Source organism: Schistocerca cancellata, chromosome 2 (genome assembly GCF_023864275.1).
Source record: "Schistocerca cancellata isolate TAMUIC-IGC-003103 chromosome 2, iqSchCanc2.1, whole genome shotgun sequence".
Classification (NCBI taxonomy): domain Eukaryota; kingdom Metazoa; phylum Arthropoda; class Insecta; order Orthoptera; family Acrididae; genus Schistocerca; species Schistocerca cancellata.
In genome coordinates this window covers 886867673-886874733 of record NC_064627.1, presented here as the reverse complement: position 1 = coordinate 886874733, position 7061 = coordinate 886867673, and positions in this window count along the sequence as shown.

Below are 7061 nucleotides of genomic sequence, written 5' to 3'. Positions count from 1 at the left end.
TGAGCAAACAGTCGCGGATGAATAGACGTGTTTTTCTTATGAGTCAGCGATACCACTGTGTCTTAGGAAGAGAAAGATGTAATACTCTTAAACTAGAGCATATATTAAAAATAAAAAACACAATAGCGAGTACGAGTCCATCCCAGCTATGCTTCCACAAAAAGATAAAATGCTGTATTAACATCATACAACTATCGGAAAAAAGAGATCTTCCTCCAAAACAGAGCATGTGTCTTCACCTCGATGTGTAGATACAAATAAAACAGCTTGGAACCAGTCTTATCATTGCATCGACCTCTCCTTCACCCTACCCCCCCCCCCCCCCCAAATATGTAGGGATACTGGTTATCCAGACCTGTTCTAATCTTTCAGTGACGTTGCCCAAAGATGTCCATCCACTTCACGTGCTCTGCTGTGGTCAGTGTTGGGTTCACAATGATATACTGTTTCTGAGCTGCAGCAGGACCCTCCCTTAGGTAGGGATACTGCTTTCCCAGGCCCTGTTCTAACCACTCACTGATACTACACACGAGATACAGTTCCTGGCGATGCTCTGCTTTGTTCGATTCTGGGTTGACAATGATATAATATTCAGCTCTGCAGAAATCAAGTGTATTTCTAGTAGTTGTCAATACCTGGAAGAATAGGGAAATACTAAACTGCTTGTCATGCATAGGACAAAGCCAATTCTCCCGTAGAGGAACAATCAAGTGCATGATACAAAAAATTGTCCTAAGCACTATGGGACGTAACATCTGAGATCATCAGTCCCCAAGACTTAGAACTACTTAAACCTAACAAACCTAAGGACATCACACACACATCCAAGCCCGAGGCAGGATTTGAACCTGCGACCATAGGAGCAGCGTAATTCCGGACTGAAGCGCCTAGAACCGCTAGTCCACAGCGGCCGGCACAGCATGCAACAGCCTTCACCTCTCAGCTAAGTCTTGCGGTAGGAAGCAGCAGTTCCAGGGGATGCACTCATCAGAGGATTAGCCGCCATGACCAGTGGCCACTGAGATCACTACACATGGTTGCTACTGAATGCACTAGCATCGGACAACTACTGCACCGCCGGCCGCTGGTGGCCGAGCGGTTCTAGGCGCCTCAGTCTGGAACAACGCGATCGCTACGGTCGCAGGTTCGAATCCTGCCTCGGGCATGGGTGTGTGTGATGTCCTTAGGTTAGTTAGGTTTAAGTAGTTCTAAGTTCTACGGGACTGAAGACCTGAGACGTTAAGTCCCTTATTGCTCAGAGCCATTTTTGAACTACTGCACCCACTGCCACTGGCCACTTTCGGCAGCCAAGCCGTCATAGCCAGTGCCTGTAGAAGTCCTACATATAAATTGTCATGTATGTGGGTTATTACATACATTTCATATACAGAAACATCAATACAGAATAGCATCCATCACACTATTTACTTTCATGTTGTAAATAAAAGTAAATTTACATCTGATAGGATGCTACAACTTGCATTCTTCCCGCCTCGCTTTTTTGTAACATCCAACTCAGTAAACCCACAAACATAAAATAAATGGTTCAAATGGCTCTGAGCACTATGGGACTTAACATCTATGGTCATCAATCCCCTAGAACGTAGAGCTATTTAAACCTAACTAACCTAAGAACATCACACAAAACCCAATCAACACGAAGCCGAGAAAATCCCTGACCCCGCCGGAAATCGAACCCGGGAACCCGGGCGTGGTAAGTGAGAACGCTAGCGCACGACCACGAGCTGCGGACTCCCCAAACATACTCGGTGATACTGTTGTCTGTGACGGATAAGCAAACTTACAAGGTTGGAGCTCAAAACAATACATCTGATTCATACAAACCTAGCACACATACCTTGTATGTGTCCACCACGTATAAGATCGATAACACATCGTAAAGGAATCGAAAATTTCCAATACTTTGGTTTTAAAACTACCGATCACTGCAGGAAGTGCTTCTTCCGGAACATCCATCCAAGTTAAAGTGAGAATCTTAACCTCAACATACTTTCAGTCTGCATAAACATCTCTTTTATAAGCTACTGTGACATGGAAATTTTAAGTGGGACACTTGTATCAAACGGCAACTTACCAATTTTTTTTTTTTGGTCATCAGTCTACTGACTGGTTTGATGCGGCCCGCCACGAATTCCTTTCCTGTGCTAACCTCTTCATCTCAGAGTAGCACTTGCAACCTACGTCCTCAATTATTTGCTTGACGTATTCCAATCTCTGTCTTCCTCTACAGTTTTTGCCCTCTACAGCTCCCTCTAGTACCATGGAAGTCATTCCCTCATGTCTTAGCAGTTGTCCTATCATCCTGCCCCTTCTCCTTATCAGTGTTTTCCACATATTCCTTTCCTCTCCGATTCTGTGTAGAACCTCCTCATTCCTTACCTTATCACTCCACCTAATTTTCAACATTCGTCTATAGCACCACATCTCAAATGCTTCGATTCTCTTCTGTTCCGGTTTTCCCACAGTCCATTTTTCACTACCATACAATACTGTACTCCAGACGTACATCCTCAGAAATTTTTTCCTCAAATTAAGGCCGGTATTTGATATTAGTAGACTTCTCTTGGCCAGAAATGCCTTTTTTTCCATAGCGAGTCTGCTTTTGATGTCCTCCTTGCTCCGTCCGTCATTGGTTATCTTACTGCCTAGGTAGCAGAATTTCTTAACTTCATTGACTTAGTGACCATCAATCCTGATGTTAAGTTTCTCGCTGTTCTCATTTCTACTACTTCTCATTACCTTCGTCTTTCTCCGATATACAAACAATACTGTGTACTCATTGGACTGTTCATTCCGTTCAGCAGATCATTTAATTCTTCTTCACTTTCACTCAGGATAGCAATGTCATCAGCGAATCGTATCATTGATATCCTTTCACCTTGTATTTTAATTCCATTCCTGAACCTTTCTTTTATTTCCATCATTGCTTCCTCGATGCTTAGATTGAAGAGTAGGGACGAAAGGCTACAGCCTTGTCTTACACCCTTCTTAATACGAGCACTTCGTCCTTGATCGTCCACTCTTATTATTCCCTCTTGGTTGTTGTACTTATCGTATATGACCCGTCTCTCCCTATAGCTTACCCTTATTTTTTTCAGAATCTCGAACAGCTTGCACCATTTTATATTGTCGAACGCTTTTTCCAGGTCGACAAATCCTATGAAAGTGTCTTGATTTTTCTTTAGCCTTCCTTTCATTATTAGCCGTAACGTCAGAATTGCCTCTCTCGTCCCTTTACTTTTCCTAAAGCCAAACTGATCATCACCTAGAGCATTCTCAATTTTCTTTTCCATCTTCTGTATATTATTCTTGTAAGCAGCTTCGATGCATGAGCTGTTAAGCTGATTGTGCGACAATTCTCGCACTTGTCAGCTCTTGCCGTCTCAGGAATTGTGTGGATGATGCTTTTCCGAAAGTCAGATGGTATATCGCCAGACTCATATATTCTACACACCAACGTGAATAGTCGTTTTGTTGCCACTTCCCCCAATGATTTTAGAAATTCTGATGGAATGTTATCTACCCTTTCTGCCTTATTTGACCGTAAGTCATCCAAAGCTCTTTTAAATTCCGATTCTAATACTGGATCCCCTATCTCTTCTAAATCGACTCCTGTTTCTTCTTCTATCACATCAGACAAATCTTCACCCTCATAGAGGCTTTCAATGTATTCTTTCCACCTATCTGCTCTCTCCTCTGCATTTAACAGTGGAATTCCCGTTGCACTCTTAATGTTACCACCGTTGCTTTTAATGTCACCAAAGGTTGTTTTGACTTTCCTGTATGCTGAGTCTGTCCTTCCGACAATCATATCTATTTCAATGTCTTCACATTTTTCCTGCAGCCATTTCGTCTTAGCTTCCCTCACTTCCTATTTATTTCATTCCTCAGCGACTTGTATTTCTGTATTCCTGATTTTCCCGGAACATGTTTGTACTTCCTCCTTTCATCAATCAACTGATGTATTTCCTCTGTTACCCATGGTTTCTTTGCAGCTACGTTCTTTGTACCTATGTTTTCCTTCCAAATTTCTGTGATGGCCCTTTTTTAGAGATGTCCATTCCCCTTCAACTGCACTGCCTACTGCGCTATTCCTTATTGCTGTATCTATAGCGTTAGAGAACTTCGAACGTATCTCGTCATTCCTTAGTACTTCCGTATCCCACTTCTTTGCGTATTGATTCTTCTTGACTAATGTCTTGAACTTCAGCCTACTCTTCATCACTACTATATTGTGATCTGAGTCTATATCTGCTCCTGGGTACGCCTTACAATCCAGTATCTGATTTCGGAATCTCTGTCTGACCATGATGTAATCTAATTGAAATCTTCTCGTATCTCCCAGCCTTTTCCAAGTATACCTCCTCCTCTTGTGATTCTTGAACAGGGTATTCGCTATTACTAGCTGAAACTTGTTACAGAACTCAATTAGTCTTTCTCCTCTTTCATTCCTTGTCCCAAGCCCATATTCTCCTGTAACCTTTTCTTCTACTCCTTCCCCTACAACTGCATTCCAGTCGCCCATGACTATTAGATTTTCGTCCCCCTTTACATACTGCATTACCCTTTCAATATCCTCATACACTTTCTCTATCAGTTCATCTTCAGCTTGCGACGTCGGCATGTATACCTGAAGTATCGTTGTCGGTGTCACTTATAAGTGACCAGAAATAAAATGAAACATATTTGCGATGATATTAAAGCAGTCATGGCTCCACGAGGACAGACTCATCTTATTTGGTTCTGTTAGATGTGGAAATTTCCATAGTTGAGATCGTTCCTTGTGTTCCAAATTAATGTGTGTGGGAGTCCTGTACATAAATTGTCATGTATGTGGCTATTATATGAATTTCAGAAACATTTAAGATCAATAAAGAACAGTACCTTTCACGTTGTCTATTTGAATATTGGAAAAAAAAGAAACCCACAGTCATTTTTACTTACAAAAGCAAACTACAATTTGCATGTCTCTCTCTTTCCTTCTACCCTCTTTATTTTTATAACATCCAACTGAGTAAAGCTGGGAACTGTGAAACTTTGCAATGTCACCAGGTATAGTACTCAGTATTATTTTTTACCACATCTCTCTTTCCCAATATATCAAAACAAATACTGTCGCCATGTCTCCAGCAATCATATATGGCAGTCTCATAAATATACACATATTTGTTTACTGCAACTGCTGGCGAGTGAGCAAAGTTGCTTCCACAGACATGTTAAAAGATTTGTCAGCACGACTGGAAGAAGACGGTATCCCACAGACTGTCAATCGCAATAGAGGGTTTCTGTGTTGCAGTATTGTAAGCAGTTTGATACAGTACCTTTTTGCTGTAACACATCCAAGCTACAGCTTTTTACACTGTCACACATTTTCTTTTTGTACCATGACTGAGAGGACTATGTCAGATACTAAAACGATATTTACACGTTTCGAATCATAGGCACTCTCAACAGGACATCACATGGTGTAGGGTGTGCTGCTCCTACATTTCTCACAGAGTGTTGGAAATAAAATGAGGAGGCAGTGTTTCTTATTGACAAAAATGTGGAAGGTGTCACAACATATGGAACTGGAAGCATTTGTAGCTGATGTCACGATGTTCCATTTCAGAAGAGATCAAGAGCATTGATTCTTCATGCTGCACGCAGATACATAATCACTGTTTCGGTGTCCTGAGTGTTGGTCATCCTGAGCTCCAAGTCTCTGGACATGGGGTCTTTCATTTTTATCACTTACAAGACATAACTGCATTTGGAACAGGTTGTGTTCTGCAGGACTTACACTCACAAAGTATGGATAGTATTGAAATCAGTTGTCAATTGCATAGGTGTAAGTCACTAATTTTTGTTGTATTCTTCAAAATTTTACTTATTTTCGCAATTTTACCAGGTTTTTCCTTAATTTTAACGCATTCCACCTAATACATGTGTTGCAGACTATTGCTCTCGACGATATGTCACGTCAACAAAACGTCTCGTAGCGTCGATTGCGTGATTCTCTCAGCCAATTGCATTCCAGCATGGTTCTCAATTTCTTTATCATTACTAAACCATCCCTCACACACTATTATGTGTGTAGCACTGGCTGAAATAATACAAGAAGCAATATTCATCGTGCAAACTGCTAAATGTCGAAATTGTAAGGGAACGGCTGAAGTAGGCAAGCGATCGTTCACCCTCCAACGCAGTACACATATTTCCGTCACACCTCATTTCGAATTGCCGGGTCGCTGCCCACGCGTGTAAGCTAGCAACGCAGAATAAAAGTGGGTCTTTCTGTCGAACGGGCGGCTGTTGTGGTCAGACACCCTGCTGCGTCGTCAGACACCGGGTTTCCGCGTCGCGTTCTGGTCGGTAGGCTGCGAAGACACTGACCGCTTCTGAGTATGTATGTAACGAGTTTTTAATTAACGTTAAAGTAAATTATTCGACCGTGTTCAAATGCTGATCACCGGCTCGCCCCAAGACCCTCACGACCATCCACCATCATGCTGGCCAGTCAAATACCTTATAAAATGGTGTCAGAAGTGGGATCCTCCGGAAATCCTTTCATGGGGAGAGAAGAAAACCTACAGTCTTGGAATAGGGTATAGCGGTGAGCGGTGATTGGCATTGTTCGCGAAGTTCGTGTTCCGTATCCGTACATGGAAGCAGCACAGGGCAGATACCATCCTCCGTCGCAGCACATCTCTGCAGACGATGCAAAGGCACGAGACCCAGCACTGAAGGTAGGACTGTAGCAGATACTGACTTTGCTTGGCATGCATGCGAACGGCAATGATGGCAAATTTTTAAATAAATGGAGTGACCGGGTTATTCAGTATGGAAGAGGCACTACAAGATTTGCAGACTGTTATAGCACAGTTACGAGAAGAAATTCAGCGACTGAAAACAGGTGCAGAAAGTAGAAGGGATGTGGGGCAAGTGAATGGTAGCCTTCGGAATGTAGCCAATGAAAGCACAACAGATTCAGCAGTAGTTAAAAATTTTTCTTTTATCCCCACTGTTCCAGTCTTTCGTGGGAAGTCTGATGAGGATAT